At 32.2% G+C, this 24,938-nt stretch overlaps 1 long non-coding RNA gene across 1 annotated transcript in view; it reads right to left on the reverse strand.

The window, feature by feature from the left end:
- LOC143248526 (uncharacterized) overlaps positions 1–24,938 on the reverse strand; it is a 78,254-nt gene that overhangs the window by 38,482 nt on the left and 14,834 nt on the right. Inside the window, exon 2 of the long non-coding RNA XR_013027034.1 lies at positions 17,441–17,540. This is a non-coding gene — a long non-coding RNA (uncharacterized LOC143248526). The remainder of the gene's footprint in view (positions 1–17,440; positions 17,541–24,938) is intronic.

The following is a 24,938-nucleotide window of genomic DNA, read 5'->3' on the forward strand; positions in this document are numbered from 1 at the left end:
CTAATAGAACTTATAAACCGACATGTAGATTGTTCCCTACAAACATAAACATGAAGAAATGGTCACATCTAATAGAACTTATAAACCGACATGTAGATTGTTCCCTACAAACATAAACATGGAGAAAAGGTCACATCTAATAGAACTTATAAACCGACATGTAGATTGTTCCTACAAACATAAACATGGAGAAATGGTCACATCTAATAGAACTTATAAACCGACATGTAAATTTTTCCTACAAACATAAACATGGAGAAAAGGTCACATCTAATACAACTTATAAACCGACATCTAGATTGTTCCTACAAACATAAACATGGAGAAAAGGTCACATCTAATAGAACTTATAAACCGACATGTAGATTGTTCCCTACAAACATAAACATGGAGAAAAGGTCACATCTAATAGAACTTATAAACCCACATCTAGATTGTTCCCTACAAACATAAACATGGAGAAATGGTCACATCTAATAGAACTTATAAACCGACATCTAGATTGTTCCCTACAAACATAAACATGGAGAAAAGGTCACATCTAATAGAACTTATAAACCGACATGTAGATTGTTCCCTACAAACATAAACATGGAGAAAAGGTCACATCTAATAGAACTTATAAACCGACATGTAGATTGTTCCCTACAAACATAAACATGGAGAAATGGTCACATCTAATAGAACTTATAAACCGACATCTAGATTGTTCCTACAAACATAAACATGGAGAAAAGGTCACATCTAATAGAACTTATAAACCGACATGTAGATTGTTCCTACAAACATAAACATGGAGAAAAGGTCACATCTAATAGAACTTATAAACCGACATGTAAATTGTTCCCTACAAACATAAACATGGAGAAATGGTCACATTTAATAGAACTTATAAACCGACATGTAGATTGTTCCCTACAAACATAAACATGGAGAAATGGTCACATCTAATAGAACTTATAAACCGACATCTAGATTGTTCCCTACAAACATAAACAGGAAGAAAAGGTCACATCTAATAGAACTTATAAACCGACATGTTTTGTTTGTTTGTTTTGGAATTTCGCACAAAGCTACTCGAGGGCTATCTGTGATAGCCGTCCCTAATTTAGCAGTGTAAGACTAGAGGGAAGGCAGCTAGTCATCACCACCCACCGCCAACTCTTGGGCTACTCTTTTACCAACGAATAGTGGGATTGACCGTAACATTATACACCCCCACGGCTGGGAGGGCGAGCATGTTTAGCGCGACGCGGGCGCGAACCCGCGACCCTCGGATTACGAGTCGCACGCCTTACGCGATCGGCCATGCCAGGCCAAACCGACATGTAGATTGTTCCCTACAAACATAAACATGGAGAAAAGGTCACATCTAATAGAACTTATAAACCGACATGTAGATTGTTCCCTACAAACATAAACATGGAGAACTGGTCACATCTAATAGAACTTATAAACCGACATCTAGATTGTTCCCTACAAACATAAACATGGAGAAATGGTCACATCTAATAGAACTTATAAACCGACATCTAGATTGTTCCCTACAAACATAAACATGGAGAAATGGTCACATCTAATAGAACTTATAAACCGACATCTAGATTGTTCCCTACAAACATAAACATGGAGAAAAGGTCACATCTAATAGAACTTATAAACCGACATGTAGATTGTTCCTACAAACATAAACATGGAGAAAAGGTCACATCTAATAGAACTTATAAACCGACATGTAGATTGTTCCCTACAAACATAAACATGGAGAAATGGTCACATCTAATAGAACTTATAAACCGACATGTAGATTGTTCCCTACAAACATAAACATGGAGAAATGGTCACATCTAATAGAACTTATAAACCGACATCTAGATTGTTCCCTACAAACATAAACATGGAGAAATGGTCACATCTAATAGAACTTATAAACCGACATGTAGATTGTTCCCTACAAACATAAACATGGAGAAATGGTCACATCTAATAGAACATATAAACCGACATGTAGATTGTTCCCTACAAACATAAACATGGAGAAAAGGTCACATCTAATAGAACTTATAAACCGACATCTAGATTGTTCCCTACAAACATAAACATGGAGAAATGGTCACATCTAATAGAACTTATAAACCGACATCTAGATTGTTCCCTACAAACATAAACATGGAGAAATGGTCACATCTAATAGAATTTATAAACCGACATCTAGATTGTTCCCTACAAACATAACTTTTTCATTTTTACTTGATCACAAAAGTGCTGTGATGTATTAATTACTGAGACACGTGCAATAACGTGAGGAAAGGAAAGACTTTTTTTTGTGTGGTAGGGGGTGTTAGGGGAGACGATGTGACTGTGGATTACCCCTGGTACACGTAAGATAGAAAACCATGATGTATTTGTTAGGGTCACTCCTGATACATGTAAGATAGAAACCCATGGTGTGTTTGTTAGGGCCACCCCTGGTACACGTAGGATAGAAAACCATGATGTGTTTGTTAGGGCCACCACTGACACACGTAAGATAGAAAACCATGATGTATTTGTTAGGGTCACTCCTGATACATGTAAGACAGAAACCCATGGTGTGTTTGTTAGGGCCACCTTTGGTATACGTAGGATAGAAAACCATAGTATGAGTGTTAGGAATACTCCTGGTACAGATAGAAAACCATGGCATGTTTGTTACGGCCACCCCTGGTACACGTAGAATAGAGAACCATGGTGTGTTTGTTAGAATCACTCCTGGTACACGTTGGATAGAAAACTATGGTGTGTTTGTAGGGCCACCCCTGGTACACGTAGGATAGAAAACCATGGTGTGTGTGTTAGGAATACTCCTGGTACACGTAGGATAGAAAACCATGGTGTGTTTGTTAGGGCCACCACTGACACACGTAAGATAGAAAACCATGATGTATTTGTTAGGATCACTCTTGGTACATGTAAGATAGAAAACTATGGCGTTTGTTAGGGCCACCCCTGGTACACGTAGGATAGAAAACCATGGTGTGTCTGTTAGGAATACTCCTGGTACATGTAAGATAGAAAAGTATGGTGTGTTTGTTAGGGCCACCCCTGGTACACGTAGGTAAAAAACCACGTTGTGTGTTAGGAGTACCCCTGGTACACGTAGGATAGAAAACCATGGTGTGTTTGTTAGGATCACTCCTGACAAATGTAAGATAGAAAACCATGGTGTGTTCGTTAGAATCACTCCTGATACATGTAAAATAGAAAACCATGGCGTGTTTGTTAGAATCACTCCTGGTACACGTTGGATAGAAAACCATGGTGTGTTTGTTAGGATCACTCCTGGTACACGTAGGATAGAAAACCATGGTGTGTCTCTTAGGAATACTCCTGGTACATGTAGGATAGAAAACCATGGTGTGTTTGTTAGGATCACTCCTGATACATGTAAGATAGAAAACCATGGTGTGTTTGTTAGAATCACTCCTGGTACACGTTGGATAGAAAACCATGGTGTGTTTGTTAGGATCACTCCTGGTACACGTAGGATAGAAAACCATGGTGTGTCTGTTAGGAATACTCCTGGTACATGTAGGATAAAAAACCATGGTGTGTTTGTTAGGATCACTCCTGGTACACGTAGGATAGAAAACCATGGTGTGTCTGTTAAGAATACTTTTGGTACATGTAGGATAGAAAACCATGGTGTGTTTGTTAGGATCACTCCTGGTACACGTAGGATAGAAAACCATGGTGTGTTTGTTAGAATCACTCCTGGTACATGTAGGATAGAAAACCATGCTGTGTTTGTTAGAATCACTCCTGGTACACGTAGGATAGAACACCATGGTGTGTGTGTTAGGAATACTCCTGGTACATGTAAGATAGAAAACTATGGCGTGTTTGTTAGGGCCACCCCTGGTACACGTAGGATAGAAAACCATGGTGTGTCTGTTAGGAATACTCCTGGTACATGTAGGATAGAAAACCATGGTGTGTTTGTTAGGGCCACCCCTGGTACACGTAGGATAGAAAACCATGGTGTGTCTGTTAGGATTACCCCTGGTACACGTAGGATAGAAAACCATGGTGTGTTTGTTAGGATCACTCCTGACAAATGTAAGATAGAAAACCATGGTGTGTTCGTTAGAATCACTCCTGGTACACGTTGGATAGAAAACCATGGTGTTTGTTAGGATCACTCCTGATACATGTAAGATAGAAAACCATGGCGTGTTTGTTAGGATCACTCCTGATACATGTAAGATAGAAAACCATGGTGTGTTTGTTAGAATCACTCCTGATACATGTAAAATAGAAAACCATGGTGTGTTTGTTAGAATCACTCCTGGTACACGTTGGATAGAAAACCATGGTGTGTTTGTTAGGATCACTCCTGGTACACGTAGGATAGAAAACCATGGTGTGTTTGTTAGGAATACTCCTGGTACATGTAGGATAGAAAACCATGGTGTGTTTGTTAGGGCCACCCCTGGTACACGTAGGATAGAAAACCATGGTGTGTTTGTTAGAATCACTCCTGATACATGTAAAATAGAAAACCATGGTGTGTTTGTTAGGATCACTCCTGGTACACGTAGGATAGAAAACCATGGTGTGTCTGTTAGGAATACTTCTGGTACATGTAGGATAGAAAACCATGGTGTGTTTGTTAGAATCACTCCTGGTACACGTAGGATAGAACACCATGGTGTGTGTGTTAGGAATACTCCTGGTACATGTAAGATAGAAAACTATGGTGTGTTTGTTAGGATCACTCCTGGTACACGTAGGATAGAAAATCATGGTGTGTCTGTTAGGAATACTCCTGGTACATGTAGGATAGAAAACCATGGTGTGTTTGTTAGAATCACTCCTGGTACACGTAGGATAGAACACCATGGTGTGTGTGTTAGGAATACTCCTGGTACATGTAAGATAGAAAACTATGGTGTGTTTGTTAGGGCCACACCTGGTACACGTAGGATAAAAAACCATGGTGTGTTTGTTAGGATCACTATTGGTACATGTAAGATAGAAAACCATGGCGTGTTTGTTAGGGCCACCCCTGGTACACGTAGGATAGAAAACCATGGTGTGTCTGTTAGGAATACTCCTGGTACATGTAAGATAGAAAACCATGGTGTGTTTGTTAGGGCCACCCCTGGTACACGTAGGTAAAAAACCACGTTGTGTGTTAGGATTACCCCTGGTACACGTAGGATAGAAAACCATGGTGTGTTAGTTAGAATCACTCCTGACAAATGTAAGATAGAAAACCATGGTGTGTTCGTTAGAATCACTCCTGATACATGTAAAATAGTAAACCATGGTGTGTTTGTTAGAATCACTCCTGGTACACGTTGGATAGAAAACCATGGTGTGTTTGTTAGGATCACTCCTGATACATGTAAGATAGAAAACCATTGTGTGTTTGTTAGGATCACTCCTGATACATGTAAAATAGAAAACCATGGTGTGTTTGTTAGAATCACTCCTGGTACACGTTGGATAGAAAACCATGATGTGTTTGTTAGGATCACTCCTGGTACATGTAGGACAGAAACCCATGGTGTGTCTGTTAAGAATACTCCTGGTACATGTAGGATAGAAAACCATGGTGTGTTTGTTAGGGCCACCCCTGGTACATGTAGGATAGAAAACCATGGTGTGTTTGTTAGGATCACTCCTGATACATGTAAAATAGAAAACCATGGTGTGTTTGTTAGAATCACTCCTGATACATGTAAAATAGAGAACCATGGTGTGTTTGTTAGAATCACTCCTGGTACACGTTGGATAGAAAACAATGGTGTGTTTGTTAGGATCACTCCTGGTACACGTAGGATAGAAAACCATGGTGTGTCTGTTAGGAATACTCCTGGTACATGTAGGATAGAAAACCATGGTGTGTTTGTTAGGGCCACCCCTGGTACACGTAGGATAGAAAACCATGGTGTGTTTGTTAGGATTACCCCTGGTACACGTAGGAGAGAAAACCATGGTGTGTTTGTTAGGGTTATCCCTGATACATGTAAGATAGAAAAACATGGTATTTGTTAGGGTCACCCCTAATACATGTAAGATAGAAAACCATGCTGTTTCTTAGGGCCACCACTGAGACATGTGAGGCAGTAAAGTATGCTGTTTGTTAGGGGAGACTATGTGACTATTGGTCACTGCAGCAAACAGTGTGTCGATTTGGTGTGGACAACTTTTATGAGTGATAAAAAACAGCGCTGTTGGGGGCATAAGAGGAGGAGGGCAGGGGATTAATTATCTTAGCCAACATCCTGTGCATGTTACTGTAAACTTGAATAAACACGTCTTATTACGAGAAACCTTACACCACAAATAGTATGGAAACCACTACTTGTAGGGTTAACTGTCTACACAGTATGGCTACCTGTATGTATTAACCTTAGAAAGTATAGACAGCTGACATGTTTATTATTAACTGGAATGTTTACTTCGGGGTCATGTGGTACAAACTGTTTCACTCACTGTTAGCTACGCTTCTGAGTCTGTTTCTATATATCCAATGAACTTCTTCTGAAAAACAAATTGAATTGACTTTCATAACGTTATTTGGGTCACACGTGTTAAATATAATTCAAACATTACACTTTGAACATAAGTTACGGCATATAAGTACATGGGTATTTGGAATATAATTACATAGGTATTGGGTATATAAGTACATTGGGTATTGGGTATATAATTATATGGGTATTAAGTATATAATTATATGGGTATTGGGTATATAATTGCATGAGTATTGGATATATAATTACATAGGTATTGGGTATATAAGTACGTGGGTATTGGGTATATAATTATATGGGTATTAAGTATATAATTACACGGGTATTGGGTATATAATTATATGGGTATTGGGTATATAATTATATGGGTTTTGGGTATATAATTATATGGGTATTAAGTATATAATTACACGGGTATTAAGTATATAATTACACGGGTATTGTGAAACACCGTACTATTCGAATTTAGTCTTCTTTCTTAAGCAGACAAGCAGGGTTCTCCATAGGACTGTCGTATATCTACGACCTTACAATGTTAAAATCCAGAGTTCGATTAGGCTTTCCTTTAAAATAAACAAGCAATTTAAAAAAAAAACCAACAACAACCTATGTTAATGTTTAAGCAAAAAAATATTTTATTTTCTAGGGAATCTATTTAGATAGTGCAATAAAAAAATTAGAAGCGCTGCTTCCTGTTAAGGTGTCACCAGAGTCGATATTATAGCTGGATATTACAAGATGAAGGTTGTTCTAAGGGTTAAATAAATTACACAAGTCAGGATTTATATTAAATATTAAATAAATCTAGAATATCATATTTCTCTATCATAACAGGATATACGAGAAAACAGCACCCGATCTAATTAGTGATGACTTCGATTAGATGAAAGTTATCTAATGATTTGTGTTGATCCTACAACCCCAGATTTTCTGTGCAGTTGGTGTTTGGGAGATGACATGTTTCAAGTTTTCCAGGGATATGTCAGACATCCGTTTGAATTCGTCTTCTGTGAACTAACATTAATCGCCCTCCGTTAACAGACAACAAGAGGATAAAGGTTTAAAAAACGTTTCAAACTACACACACCACTCTCGACTATTGGATTACTCGGTTATTTTCTGTCCCAGCTCATAAACGGTTGATTATATCGTGTTTTTGTTTGTTTTATTTTCTCTAACGGTCCAGTTTACTTAACTTGACCATTGTTATGACATGCCGAAGAGCAAAATGGTGCAAAATATGGAAGTAAAAAAGAAATATATTTAGGCCATTAGAAAAAGATAAACATTATATGTACACACATATATGTATATATATATATATTACTTTCAGAGAATGTAATCCCAAATACGGACGTTAGCTATATAAGGTACCTAGGTGTATACGCTTTAGTTCTAACCATGAACCATGTCATTTAGATGGATCTAAGCTACAACTGTTTATTTAAGAACCAATGACAAAATGAAAGAAAATATAACAAAGTAACCCACTCATAAAGAAGGTAAACCTTGAAAACGTTTTTGTTAGAGTTGGATGCCATGAGATAACTAACTTTATGAAGAGACATCTTCGTTTTTGTGTATCTTAAAGATACTATTATTTGTCTGGTTTGTAGCAGTAATTTACCAACTATGACGTCCTAGAGGTAACACTAGATGGTATTTCTAAACAGTTACTCAAGTAACTTCCAGACTTTAAACACAAGGAAGAGGTAGATTATAATGAAACTTTCATAATACTTAAGATATCTGGTCATTGAGAACTGTAATTGTAGGAGCTGCTTCTAATCGGTCATTTATCACATCGAGGAATGTGTCCAGACATTATGGACTGTAAAAGGTCACTTATCATCTTGAATTGTTCAGACATTATGTACTGTAAATGGTCACTTACCATCTCGAAGAGAGTGTCCAGACATTATGGACTGTAAAGGTCGCCTATCTTCTGAAGGATATTTTCGAATATTAAGAACTTCTATTTTCAGGTACTTTTGTACAATGTTATTTTAAAATTTGAAACACGTTTCTAGTCACTGGAGATAACAGGTTTTTTTCTTACTGGTTGTTGTGACTTGTCATTAAGTTTTCTTTAACTTTCCTGCCACTTCTGTGGATGTTATACATGTTCATTTCTCAAACTAAACATTTAGCAGGAGAAGCTACTGGACTCAAGTGATGTTACTGTACGAATATGTTTGAACTTGAGAAAATATGTAAGCTATAATATTTTAGACCAAGGAATGAAGCCTCACACTGAGATGGTTATAAAACCTGAAGGATATATTTTATAATATTTTAGACCAAGGAATGAAGCCTCACTCTGAGTTGGTTTTAAAACCTGGAGGATATATTTTATAATACTTTAGACCAAGGAATGAAGCCTCACACTGAGTTGGTTTTAAAACCTGAAGAATATATTTTATAATATTTTAGACCAAGGAATGAAGCCTCACTCTGAGTTGGTTATAAAACCTGAAGGATATATTTTAATCCTTGTGATGGTGACGTTTAAAGTAATTACACCAACGCTGATGTAAGTGGAAGTAACGTCCGTTGGTCAGCTTCAAGTCTGAGGTCTATCATTCTAACAACCGAGTTTCGATACCACAGAAACCCAATCACTGTTTCGGGCCAAGCAACAACGAAACGTAACGATATACAAACTATAATTTGGTATTGTTAGTCACTAAGAGTTATTTCTCCATTGTTTAACAAGTTGTACAAAGGAGATCGATATTGTAACTCCCTCTACACTATCATTGTTGAAATTTGTTTGTAGCTACACGATGAGCTATCTGTGCTCTGCCCACTATGTGCATCGAAAACCGGTTTCTAGCATTTTAAATCTGTAGATATGCTGCTCTACCACTGGAGGGCATTACTGTAGAAACCAGTCAACCAACAAACAAAGAAGCCAGAGGAAATGCTACAAGAAAGAAAGCTTGCTAACATGCTACCCTCTACAAGATGATACCAGATAAAACCTATTAAACGTAATACGTCAGATAAGTTCTGAACAATCATTATGTTTGTCTGTTTTTCCAAAACGTCTGAGTGACATGTAAATAGTATTATAAAGCTATTATCACCAGTCTTCTGAGATTCCATAGAACGAAAATTTCTTGGTAAACTGGGTTTATACTATTTGTCACTTATTTGCTGAATCCGCAAGAGATTAACGCTATCGGCTGTTAAAGTGGTATAGTCCTCGAGTTACAAATCTTTGTTTAAAACAACACATACCCGCGCTGATTTTAAGCTGACATTTCTAGCATGTTTTCAACAGTTTATCCTGTTTTTGTCTAAATAAATATTAGTTTGAGCTGTAGGATATATAATGTCAACAGATGCGGGAACTTGGGTGAATCTGATGACACATGAAAGATCCCGGTCAAATGCAGAAAGCGAACGGACTCGAGGTCTTCGCATTTAACTCACGGGGAATTAACTATTCGGCTTAGTCTGTTATTAAACTGTCTTCCACTTAGAAGTCTGTGCAGTAGAGCCTGGATGACTTTGCACCTCGCCCTGATAAACTGTCCTACGATTGTGTTCCACTGGAGCGATAAATCCACAGATGTAAAATCGGTTGACTCATCAGGACCAGACGTTCCACTCCACGCAGTTTTGGGGTGTTTAGTAATCTCTGTCAAAAGATCTACCCCGACCATGCTTCTGGCGGAAGTTCATTTCTTAGTCAGCTACGTTGTGTTTCAAGAACCGGATTGAGCGTGCAGGCCTAACTCATCATGTTTGCAATTAAGATTTAAATCAAAAGCTTTCGTTTTTTTTCCTATGACATCAAGCTGATAACTATGACTGACATTGTCAAAGCTTATTTTATATATTAAAGAGAAAATATTGAGACTTTATGATATTCATTGTGTATAGTTTTTGTAGAGAACATTAGGGGGGAAAATGAAAAGACTTACACAATAAAAGTTACAAAAATCTAGGTTTGATTTTAAATGCAGGTTAAGAAGAGCTAGACAATCTTACAGTGACTAACAGAAAATAAAACGTGTCTTAATGTGTATTAGTAAACTGTCTCTAATACAGTTCTAAATATAAAACGTGTCTTAATGTGTATGAGTAAACAGTCTCTAATGAAGTTGTAAATATAAAACGTGTCTTAATGTGTATTAGTAAACTGTCTCTAATGAAGTTGTAAAAATAAAACGTGTCTTAATGTGTATTAGTAAACTGTCTCTAGTGAAGTTGTAAATATAAAACGTGTCTTAATGTGTATCAGTAAACTGTCTCTAATAAAGTTGTAATATAAAACGTGTCTTAATGTGTATTAGTAAACTGTCTCTAATGAAGTTGTAAAAATAAAACGTGTCTTAATGTGTATTAGTAAACCGTCTCTAATGAAGTTGTAAATATAAAACGTGTCTTAATGTGTATCAGTAAACTGTCTCTAATAAAGTTGTAAAAATAAAACGTGTCTTAATGTGTATTAGTAAACTGTCTCTAATGAAGTTGTAAATATAAAACGTGTCTTAATGTGTATTAGTAAACTGTCACTAATAAAGTTGTAAAAATAAAACGTGTCTTAATGTGTATTAGTTAACTGTCTCTAATGAAGTTGTAAATATAAAACGTGTCTTAATGTGTATTAGTAAACTGTCTCTAATAAAGTTGTAAAAATAAAACGTGTGTTAATGTGTATTAGTAAACTGTCTCTAATAAAGTTGTAAATACAAAACGTGTGTTAACGTGTATTAGTAAACTGTCTCTAATGAAGTTGTAAATATAAAACGTGTCTTAATGTGTATTAGTAAACTGTCTCTAATGAAGTTGTAAACATAAAACGTGTCTTAATGTGTATTAGTAAACTGTCTCTAGTGAAGTTGTAAATATAAAACGTGTCTTAATGTGTATGAGTAAACTGTCTCTAATAAAGTTGTAAAAATAAAACGTGTCTTAATGTGTATTAGTAAACTGTCTCTAATGAAGTTGTAAATATAAAACGTGTCTTAATGTGTATTAGTAAACTGTCTCTAATAAAGTTGTAAAAATAAAACGTGTGTTAATGTGTATTAGTAAACTGTCTCTAATAAAGTTGTAAATATAAAACGTGTCTTAATGTGTATTAGTAAACTGTCTCTAATAAAGTTGTAAATACAAAACGTGTGTTAACGTGTATCAGTAAACTGTCTCTAATAAAGTTGTAAAAATAAAACGTGTCTTAATGTGTATTAGTAAACTGTCTCTAATGAAGTTGTAAATATAAAACGTGTCTTAATGTGTATTAGTAAACTGTCTCTAATAAAGTTGTAAAAATAAAACGTGTCTTAATGTGTATTAGTATTCTGTCTCTTATAAAGTTGTAAATATAAAACGTGTCTTAATGTGTATTAGTAAACTGTCTCTAATAAAGTTGTACATATAAAACGTGTCTTAATGTGTATCAGTAAACTGTCTAATAAAGTTGTAAAATAAAACGTGTCTTAATGTGTATTAGTAAACTGTCTCTAATAAAGTTGTAAAAATAAAACGTGTCTTAATGTGTATTAGTATTCTGTCTCTTATAAAGTTGTAAATATAAAACGTGTCTTAATGTGTGATAGTAAACTGTCTCTAATAAAGTTGTAAATATAAAACGTGTCTTAATGTGTATCAGTAAACTGTCTCTAATAAAGTTGTAAAAATAAAACGTGTCTTAATGTGTATTAGTAAACTGTCTCTAATGAAGTTGTAAAAATAAAACGTGTCTTAATGTGTGATAGTAAACTGTCTCCAATAAAGTTGTAAATATAAAACGTGTCTTAATGTGTATCAGTAAACTGTCTCTAATGAAGTGGTAAATATAAAACGTGTCTTAATGTGTATCAGTAAACTGTCTCTAATAAAGTTGTAAAAATAAAACGTGTCTTAATGTGTATTAGTAAACTGTCTCTAATGAAGTTGTAAATATAAAACGTGTCTTAATGTGTATTAGTAAACTGTCTCTAATAAAGTTGTAAAAATAAAACGTGTCTTAATGTGTATTAGTATTCTGTCTCTTATAAAGTTGTAAATATAAAACGTGTCTTAATGTGTGATAGTAAACTGTCTCTAATAAAGTTGTAAAAATAAAACGTGTCTTAATGTGTATCAGTAAACTGTCTCTAATGAAGTGGTAAATATAAAACGTGTCTTAATGTGTATCAGTAAATTGTCTCTAATGAAGTTGTAAAAATAAAACGTGTCTTAATGTGTATTAGTAAACTGTCTCTAATGAAGTTGTAAATATAAAACGTGTCTTAATGTGTATCAGTAAACTGTCTCTAATAAAGTTGTAAAAATAAAACGTGTCTTAATGTGTATTAGTAAACTGTCTCTAATGAAGTTGTAAAAATAAAACGTGTCTTAATGTGTGATAGTAAACTGTCTCTAATAAAGTTGTAAATATAAAACGTGTCTTAATGTGTATCAGTAAACTGTCTCTAATGAAGTGGTAAATATAAAACGTGTCTTAATGTGTATCAGTAAACTGTCTCTAATGAAGTTGTAAAAATAAAACGTGTCTTAATGTGTATTAGTAAACTGTCTCTAATGAAGTTGTAAAAATAAAACGTGTCTTAATGTGTATTAGTAAACTGTCTCTAATAAAGTTGTAAATATAAAACGTGTCTTAATGTGTATCAGTAAACTGTCTCTAATGAAGTTGTAAAAATAAAACGTGTCTTAATGTGTATTAGTAAACTGTCTCTAATGAAGTTGTAAATATAAAACGTGTCTTAATGTGTATCAGTAAACTGTCTCTAATGAAGTTGTAAAAATAAAACGTGTCTTAATGTGTATTAGTAAACTGTCTCTAATAAAGTTGTAAAAATAAAACGTGTCTTAATGTGTATTAGTATTCTGTCTCTAATAAAGTTGTAAATATAAAACGTGTCTTAATGTGTATTAGTAAACTGTCTCTAATAAAGTTGTAAAAATAAAACGTGTGTTAATGTGTATTAGTAAACTGTCTCTAATAAAGTTGTAAATATAAAACGTGTCTTAATGTGTATTAGTAAACTGTCTCTAATGAAGTTGTAAATATAAAACGTGTCTTAATGTGTATCAGTAAACTGTCTCTAATAAAGTTGTAAAAATAAAACGTGTGTTAATGTGTATTAGTAAACTGTCTCTAATAAAGTTGTAAATATAAAACGTGTCTTAATGTATATGAGTAAACTGTCTCTAATAAAGTTGTAAAAATAAAACGTGTGTTAATGTGTATTAGTAAACTGTCTCTAATAAAGTTGTAAATATAAAACGTGTCTTAATGTGTATTAGTAAACTGTCTCTAATGAAGTTGTAAAAATAAAACGTGTCTTAATGTGTATTAGTATTCTGTCTCTAATAAAGTTGTAAATATAAAACGTGTCTTAATGTGTATTAGTAAACTGTCTCTAATAAAGTTGTAAAAATAAAACGTGTCTTAATGTGTGATAGTAAACTGTCTCTAATAAAGTTGTAAATATAAAACGTGTCTTAATGTGTATCAGTAAACCGTCTCTAATGAAGTGGTAAATATAAAACGTGTCTTAATGTGTATCAGTAAACTGTCTCTAATGAAGTTGTAAAAATAAAACGTGTCTTAATGTGTATCAGTAATCTGTCTCTAATGAAGTTGTAAAAATAAAACGTGTCTAAATGTGTATCAGTAAACTGTCTCTAATGAAGTTGTAAAAATAAAACGTGTCTTAATGTGTATTAGTAAACTGTCTCTAATGAAGTTGTAAAAATAAAACGTGTCTTAATGTGTATCAGTAATCTGTCTCTAATGAAGTTGTAAAAATAAAACGTGTCTAAATGTGTATCAGTAAACTGTCTCTAATGAAGTTGTAAAAATAAAACGTGTCTTAATGTGTATTAGTAAACTGTCTCTAATGAAGTTGTAAATGTAAAACGTGTCTTAATGTGTATCAGTAAACTGTCTCTAATGAAGTTGTAAAGGATAAAGGATGTTCTATGGTTGTATTTGGTACCACCCACTATGTAGGATGTTCTATGGTTGTATTTGGTTGTGACATGTATTCACTTGTTTGGTAGGTTGTAACATGTCTTCATACATTAGCAACTATTTAGATTTATTTTCTATTCTGATGAACCTTCCAGCACATTTACTGTTTCTTAAGGTAAACAGTGAGTGTATTTTATCACATATATTTTAAGTTTCTATCTTAAGACAGTATAATACCTGCAGAGAGGTTACTTAAGGTGTATTTTGATTTTTTCATCCAGTAAGTTATCGACACAAGTACAAACACTCGTCGTTCACGATGTGATTTTGATGAAATTCTAGCAACAGAATGAAAAGACATTTTCCATACTACGTTTCATAAACTTAAGGTTCATTCCTTTCGAATGACACGTGCCAATTTCTAACATCTTCGCAAACCTTTCCAGAAGGTTCGACGAGTGTTGACACACACTGCCGCTTAACGTTTGATACCAATAGCTTTTTTTATTACCAATCTTCTTTCCCGGAGATTACGGAGAGGATAAGAATGTAGCTTTACATCTTGTGGCTGAGGACAATGCGCTCTATTTTGCCATGGCTGAACTACTTATTTCTTCTTTTCGACAAGAGTCTCGCTACATCACACTCACTGGTGTTTTCCAGGTCAATTCTTAACCGATCGAATGGCATTACACATTATTTTAGTGTACTATTTGTAGTGCTAACGGTAGTTATTTGTTCGTTTAGAACGAGTCTTTCAGCCGAGCTCTGCATATTTATGTTACTGTAAAAGTCGTTTGTGATTTTCGTGAAGTGTGTGCAAACACTATTATAACACGATACTCAGCCGAATGTAGAAATGAACTGTATATCACTTGATGTTGAAACCTTGACTTACTTTGAAATGAATAATGCTTTATCTTTAAACAGTTCTTGCAAGATATAGTTTTGATTTATTCTCTTTCTATTTTAAAATAAACATAATTTAAGGATTATATAACACTTTTTGTATTTGTATTTCGTAATTATGACAAATTTACTGAGATTGTCTGCTCTTGTCTCACATTTTGAGACGTTGACTAACTCTGGGAAGGCAGTCTAGAACCCAAAGTAATAGTTTGACTGTCACTTTTATAACGCATCCACAACTTTGTGATGTCGCACAGATTTGTATTCGATTCATTAGCTCGGAAATATTAAGCTTTGCCACAGAGATCCATCAGTGTCTGTACACTAGCGATATGGCATTCGTTTATAGATGTTAATAATTCCTAGAACTGCTGTGTCATAACATCTGTTTCCAGATTAAAAAATAAATAAATACAGGCGTATCATTTCTAAAGTTAATCACACGATGAGATCATTAACATATTCATTATTTTCTGTTCAGACTGAAAACTAAAGAAACAAAACAACTAAGGTTAGAAAAGGATTTACTATTATTTCTAAATGGTGATTATATTTTATTACTGTTCGCCCTCTTAGTAAGTTATATGAGCGCTTTTGACTAATATGAAATTTTAGGACAAAATTCTAATTTAATAAATTTCTCGACTCTCCAATTTAATACTGTTGTAATGTCCTTCTTTTATTGGCAGGTTCAATTAACTTATTTAATAAAAATAATTCACGTAACTATAACAAATTAGTTTATTTATTAGTCAAGGTTTTGCCCTCTTGACCATTTTGCATTTTGTAAACCATATTTTCGAATGGTTCCAACGTAAAAAACAACACACTAACACCCTAAACTAATTTACGTGATAAACTAGTGTTAACAATTCATAGCTTATCGATCAAGTAACTGTGTACGGAGACACGATCCTCGCTTCGTGATTTCCTCTAGTGGCTAAAAATCGAAACAACTAAACTTTTTTTTTAATGCTTTATTGAGACTCGTAATTATAATTTACTTTTCGAATATACTAGAACATTTTATCACTTTCGACCTTGACGCCATGCACTCTCTATTTAACATCTAAATTACAACATAAAATATAGCTCATAACTTTACGTTGATTGGTTAAAAGTCTTCGCGCAATTTTCAGACATCGTTTTCTTAAAATAGGAATCAATTTCACACATTAAACTGTGAACCGAAACTGTGGAATTTTCCACACCTAAGAAGTGACTATGCGTTCCGGTATTTAGCTAAACGTTTCGGCTGGAATGATTTATAGCACACTGTAGAAAAATACCACTCGTAAGAGTCAGACTGAAAGCTTATAAATTGATTGTAGAAAACTGATGTACTTAGTTATATCCTACCATCTTTGCTGTGACCTAAAGCTTAGTTTATGTTGTACAGAGTTATTCGTTTAACAGAAAAATGTTAATATTAATAGCTATTAAATCTTACATGTCGTTTCAGCTCATCCACTCGTCACTGAAAAGTAGTTCTTGTGTAGATTAAAACAAAATTGACGGCAGTACCTCGAGTTATAAAGTTCGTTCATAGTTTGGTTGGAAACCCATGAACTGTGAATAATTAGATTCTTAAAACATCAACATGTTGCCATATATTCTGTGCATCAAGTACCACAGGCGTGAATCCTAGGGAGAAGCCATCGCAGCGTTAATTTATGATACAACACGAATAAAGCAAGGAGGCACGAGAAACGTAAGAGAAATTAGAGTTTAAGAAGTTTTTTAGCTCGGCGAGAGTACAACTATTTTTAACCACAATACGGTTCAAACTTTATAGCTTGTGAAAAATAGTACACATAACTTGATGATGGAAGAAAAGAAATAAAAACTCATAATACAATCAGTTGGATCATATTAATAAACTGATAATTAGGTGGATGATCTGTTTAGAGAGATAATATTAACCAATGCAAATAAATAAATAACAATAATCGATAATAACATACAGGGGTTAAGTTCAGTTTATAGGCACCTCTTTATGTTTTCTATGTTGTCTTTCAGTGAATACACTTTTATAATACTATATTATAATTAATATTAAAGAACTAACCTGTCACTGAAATTCCTGTTCTATTGAAATAAATCATCTAATTCACAAAAGATCAGTGTTCTGATATTTCTGGTGTTCTGATACTTCCGGTGTTCTGATACTTCCGGTTCGTGAATTTTGAAATGTTAAAATAAAAATAAAATTTTTAAGGGTTAGGCATATTGTTTAATACATATAAACATGGAATTCATTTTATTACATCTGGAATAAAATTAATATTTTTCAAACGAATTGCTTTTTTCAAGGCAAAGCTACTAAGGATATGACTTTGGCCCGCACTAATTTTAACAATGATTAGTGGAAATCACCGTCACAGTACACCGCCCTCACTACTAAAATAGTAAACAGATTTACCACCAGGTTTCGATCTCGAGCACCCTAACAACAAACAAACTCCTCTACATTAATCATTGTGATTTAATATAAAATTAGGACATCAAATAATTGTTACATGCTTGGTTCCAATTGCTGGTTTGTTTCTATGAAGCACGAACCTACACAATGTGCTGTCTGTGCTCTAAAACCGCATTTTTTCCATTATAAACATCAGTTTTACTACTGATCCACAAGTAGGCAGATTAAAAATTATTTAATTTTCAAGGTGTAAAATATTAAAAACTGTAAGTGTTAATTAATTAAATTTTATATAATTTATTTCAAAGACATTAACTCTATAGAAGTTAGTTTTCACTTAATTGTAGTTTAAATACAAATAACTGATTCATACATGAAAACTATTCATTCAATATGTGAAACATATGCAGAATATTTTGTAGTATCAGGCGTCAATAAAAACCAACATAAAAATACAGGAATAACGAATAACCATAAACAAATCATTATGGTTCCATCAAAATGAGATAACTAAATAAATACGAAACCTCTTTCGAGTAGTTTTCAATAAAGCTTTGTTAGAAATATACACCTATTTTATTATTTGTTTTGTTGTGGAATTTCGCACAAAGCTACTCGAGGGCTATCTGTGCTAGCCGTCCCTAATTTAGCAGTGTAAGACTAGAGGGAAGGCAGCTAGTCATCACCACCCACCGCCAACTCTTGAGTGGCCAACTCTTTTACCAAGGAATAGTGGGATTGACTGTCACATTATAACGTCCCCACGGGTGGAAGGGCGAGCATGTTTGGTGCGACCGAGATTCGAACCCGCGACCCTCGGATTACGAGTCGCACGCCTTAACACGCTTGGCCATGCCAGGCCGTATATTATTATTATTCATATTAATATTTTGTTACAAAGAAGCAACTATATTACTATCATTCTTATCAATATTTTATCAGAAAGAGCCAACCAAATTATTACTATTCCCAGTGTATGTGTACTTATACCAAAACCACATTCAGCTATCAGCTGAGTCCACATAGGGTAATTGAACCCCTGACTTTAGCATTGTAAATCAATAAACTTACCACTGTACCAGCGGGAGATATTATTATACCTATTAATATTTTGTCAGAAATACACAACTATATCATTATTATTACTATAAATATTTTGTTAAAAAGATACAACTTTTTATAATTATTTCAATTAATATATTGTCAGAAAGACACAACAATATCATTGTTATCATTTTCAATATTTTTTAGAAAGACACAACTATATTATTATTATATCAATTAATATATTGTCAGAAAGACACAACTATATTATTATCATTATTAATATTATTTAGAAATACACAACTATATTATTATTATCCTTATCAATATTTTGTTAGAAAGACACAACTATATTATTATTATTTAAATTAATATATTTTCACAAATACAACTATATTATTACATCAATTAATATGTTGTCAAAAACGCAAGTATATTATTATTTCGATTAATTTTTCCCAGACAGACACAACTATATTATTATTATATCAATTAATATATTGTCAGAAAGACAACTATATTATTATTTCAATTAATATTCTGTTAGAAAAACACAACTATATTATTATTATTAATATTCTGTTAGAAAAACACAACTATATTATTATTATTAATATTCTGTTAGAAAGACACAACTATATTATTATTATTAATATTCTGTTAGAAAAACACAACTATATTATTATTATTAATATTCTGTTAGAAAAACACAACTATATTATTATTATTAATATTCTGTTAGAAAGACAGGATTATATCATTATATTCCTATTAGTATTTTATTGGAAAGACTCAACTATATTAATTGTCAAAAAAGCAACTATATTATTATTTCGATTATTTTTTTACTAGAAAGACACAGATATTATTATTATCACTATTAATATTTTGTTAGAAAAAATCTCAACTATATCATTTTTATTGGTATCAATATTTTGTTAGAAATATACATCTATATTATTAATATCCCTATTAATCTTTTCGTAGAAATATAATCTATATTATTAATATCCCTATTAATATTTTCTTAGAAAAGCCACAACTACATCATTATTATTGCTATTAATATATTGTCAGAAAGACACAACTCTATCATTATTATTCCTATAAATATTTTGTTAGAAAGACACAACTATATTATTCCTATTAATATTTTGTTGGGAAGACAGAACTATATTATTATTATCTCTATTAATACTTTGTTAGAAAGACACAAGTATATTATTATTATACCTATTAACATTTTGTTAGAAAGACACAACTATATTATTTCTGTTAATATTTTGGTAGAGACACAACTATATTATTTCTGTTAATATTTTGTTAGAGACACAACTATATTATTATTATTTGAATTAATATATAGTCAGAAAGACAAATCTGTATTATTATTATTTCAATGAGTATATTGCGTGAAAGGCAACTATATTACTATTTCAATTAATTTTTTTACCAGAAAGACACAGCTATATTATTATTATTTCTATTAGTATTTTGTTAGAAAGACAGAACTATATTGCTATTATTTCAATTAATATGTTGTCAGAAAGACACAACTATATTATTATAGTTATATAATTATACGGATTGACCGTCACATTATAACGGCCCCACGGCTGAAAAGGCGAGCATGTTTAGTTTCTCGTGAGAAGAGAAGAGTTAGAGACGAATGTGATTGAAGTGTTTGAGGTTGTTATGGGAATTTATAGGTTTGGTGTACCATCTCTTTAATTTATAGGTTTGGTGTACCATCTCTTTAATTTATAGGTTTGGTGTAGCATCTCTTTAATTCATAGGTTTGGTGTACCATCTCTTTAATTTATAGGTTTGGTGTACCATCTCTTTAATTTATAGGTTTGGTGTACCATCTCTTTAATTTATAGGTTTGGTGTACCATCTCTTTAATTTATAGGTTTGGTGTACCATCTCTTTAATTCATAGGTTTGGTGTACCATCTCTTTAATTTATATGATAGGACTACTGGATACAAATACATATATTGGCAGCGTTAGACCATTTTTAAGCTAAGACAGTTTTATTAGTCTAACAGTGTGGTTGACCTTTAGATGTAGTGTATGCTGTAAAGTTTAGGAAGTTTAAATAAAAACTCGATAAATATTGCAATGATAAGAACCGGTTTTGTTTTTATTTTAGAGCGAAGTATAGTGGATGGGAAAGCCCAGATTAACCGACGAGTTTTTTGTTGTCCTTAAATTACGTGGTATATAATATAACAAAAATTACATTAATCCGATCACTTTAGGCATTTAAATTAAAGCACCACTAGCACTTGGAAATGCCTTGGGCGGCTTTTTGAGCGTTCTGAAACTTTTGACCTTTCATAGGCCTTGACCTCTCTTCTTTATCTTTTACAATTCTCACCACAATGAGCTCGGCTATATTCGGTACAATTTGAACCTCCTACCTTTCCACTGAGAAAAACTGTGCACACCCGTGATAAAGAAATAATAAACAGTGAAAAAAATAGTATTTTCAAAGCCACTTTTGAAGCGTGACGGTGAATAAAACAATTAGCGACTAAAAAGGTTGAAAGAAGGGATGAATCAGTTGGTAGTAGAGTTTTTCTACCCACTAATCCGTGAAGACGAGAAAAACCCACTTGTAGAGGAAAATATATATATAAAAACGGCTGGTATGGGTAGAGAAAGCACTGTGTAGAAGGTCGAAACGTTGTTCGCTTAGTCCAATTAGATTTAATATTCTTCAAAGTGGCGCTACCTTGTGTTCATTATACTCTATTAAATATGCAGAATTCTTAACCAGTAACTGGAACTGAGGAGCAACTGTTCGGACACATTTCAACAATCTCTCACACAGTTTTCAAGCTCTTGTCACAACACGTTCAACAGATGATTCTTAGCGTCCAGTCATGAAGAAACTACAACAGAACATACTGTTGTAAGTTCCAGTCCACATCTTACACTGGAATGTACCAGAAGAAATATACATATATTATAAATTTTCTAGATGCGAAAACTAGTTACAAACTTTGTGCCTGCAAACTGATCCATAGATAATGTTGGGAAAATTACAACTGTGAAGCGTATGGGCTGAATCAAAGTGAACATCAGAAGAGGTCACCTTGGCAAGAATGCAGTGAGCACTTCCATAAAAACACGTCTCTGTAACAGTGGGAATTCCCCCATTATTGTAGAATATATACATAAGTATCGATGACACTGAGGGGGCGTCTCACTAATCATCTGTGAAGCTCTTACTGAATGGTAAACATGAAGGTAAGAAACAGTAACGCAGTTTTTATTTTACACATGTATAGCCAAGCAGAAATGTGTACATCTTTGGCGAAACGTAAAGCAGGCGTACATTCCTTTTTCATATCTGGACTATCACAACTCCAAAAAGTCGAGTGTTTGTTTCGAACGTCCATAAACAACGTAACGACGGAAAAAGAACAGATGAAGAACTCGGGTAACAGTAGTAACGTTACTTAAAACTGACAGCATGTTGGAAACGCGTATCGGTAGCGTCTATTGTTGATTTATTAATACCAAGAAAACAAGGAATCGGACTTCTTGTATTTTGGTTGCAAGTCTGTACATTTACCGATGACCAAATGGCGTGAAAGAATTGCGTAATAAAAATTATAACCAAAGATATTTCGTTTCACAAACATCTTGTGCAAAGAATTGAAAACACGAGTATCTCCATAAAGCCTGTCCCAGTTTTTGATAATATTTAATAAAGTAAACAAATAATAATTTTCACATGTATCTTGGTTTCATTAATATAATTAATAATTTCATTACTGCTGACACTTACCCCGTTTCCTTACAGTTCTTGACATATTAAATTTATCAACAAATACTTAAAACGTTTGAAACGAGATATTATACACAGGCAAAAAAGAATCAAAGTATCAAATATATCTCTTTGTTCTTCCTGCCAATTGACAGCTATTAAATACTTGAATATTTATTCAGATTGTTTAAGAAACTTACAAGAAATATCTTTTGATATTCATAACTTTGAAATGCCCTCCAATAGTTCAGTAATAAACTTACAATGCTGAATTCGAAGTTCAATCGCTGAAGTAAGCATGCAAACATGTATAGTTTTGTATATAACAACAAACAATAAATTCTAACCTTTGAAATATTAAGTTATTACACTAACAAGATAATAAACCATTATTACTTTCTCTATCAATTAAGTTATACTAATGATAATGAGTTTTAGTGTGTACTTCTTAGCAAATACTAATAATAAAGGGACAAACGCGAGTTTATAAATATTTGTAATACAGGAATTAAAGTGATTTTATAAATACTTGTAATATAGAGAATAAAGTGATTTTATAAATATTTCTAATATAGAAACTAAAGTGATTTTATAAATACTTGTAATATAGAGACTAAAGTGACTTTATAAATACTTGTAATATAGAGACTAGAGTAATTTTATAAATATTTGTAATATAGACTAAAGTGATTTTATAAACACTTGTAATATAGAGACTAAAGTGATTTTATAAATATTTGTAATATAGAAACTAAAGCGATTTTATAAATATTTGTAATATAGAGACTAAAGTGATTTTATAAATACTTGTAATATAGAGACTAAAGTGACTTTATAAATATTTGTAATATAGAGACTAAAGTGATTTTATAAATATTTGTAATATAGAGACTAAAGTGATTTTATAAATATTTGTAATATAGAAAATAATCTGATTTTATAAATATTTGTAATATAGGGTCTAATGTGATTTTATAAATATTAATATAGAGACTAAAGTGATTTTATAAATATTTGTAATATAGAGACTAAAGTGATTTTATAATTATTTGTAATATAGAGTCTAAAGTGATTTTATAAATATTTCTAAAATAGAGACTAAAGTTATTTTATAAATACTTGTAATATAGAGACTAAAGTTATTTTATAAATACTTGTAATATAAAGACTGAAGTGATTTTATAAATATTTCTAATATAGAGACTAAAGTGATTTTATAAATATTTCTAATATAGAGGATAAAGTGATTTTATAAACATTTGTAATATAGAGACCAAAGTGATTTTATAAATATTTGTAAAATAGAGACTAAAATGATTTTATAAATATTTGTAAAATAGAGACTAAAATGATTTTATAAATATTTGTAATATAGGGACTAAAGTGATTTTATAAATATTTGTAATATAGAGACTAAAGTGATTTTTCTAAATATTTGTAATAAAGGGACTAATGTGATTTTGTATATATTTGTAATATAGAGAATACTCTGATTTTATAAATATTTGTAATATAGAGAATAATCTGATTTTATAAATATTTGTAATATAGGGAATAATGTGATTTTGTAAATATTTATAATATACGACTAATCTGAATTTATAAATATTTGTAATATAAAGACTAAAGTGATTTTGTAAATATTTGTAATATAGAAAATAATCTGATTTCATAAATATTTGTAATATAGAGACTAAAGTGATTTTTCTAAACATTTGTAATAAAGAGACTAATGTGATTTTGTAAATATTTCTAATATAGAGAATACTCTGATTTTATAAATATTTGTAATATAGGGAATAATGTGATTTTGTAAATATTTATAATATACGACTAACCTGAATTTATAAATATTTGTAATATAAAGACTAAAGTGATTTTGTAAATATTTGTAATATAGAAAATAATCTGATTTTATAAATATTTGTAATATAGGGACTAATGTGATTTTATAAATATTAATATAGGGACTAATGTGATTTTATAAATATTAATATAGGGACTAATGTGATTTTGTAAATATTTGTAATATAGACACTAATGTGATTTTTTAAATATTTGTAATGTATAGAATATTCTGATTTTATAAATATTTGTAATACAGAGACTAATGTGATTTTATAAATATTAATATAGTGACTAATGTGATTTTATAAATATTAATATAGGGACTAATGTGATTTTGTAAATATTTGTAATGTAGAGAATAATCTGATTTTATAAATATTTGTAATATAGGGACTAATGTGATTTTATAAATACGTGTAATATAGAGACTAAAGTGATTTTATAAATAGTTGTAATATAGAGTCTAAAGTGA

Source organism: Tachypleus tridentatus, chromosome 4 (genome assembly GCF_004210375.1).
Source record: "Tachypleus tridentatus isolate NWPU-2018 chromosome 4, ASM421037v1, whole genome shotgun sequence".
In the NCBI taxonomy this organism is placed as follows: domain Eukaryota; kingdom Metazoa; phylum Arthropoda; class Merostomata; order Xiphosura; family Limulidae; genus Tachypleus; species Tachypleus tridentatus.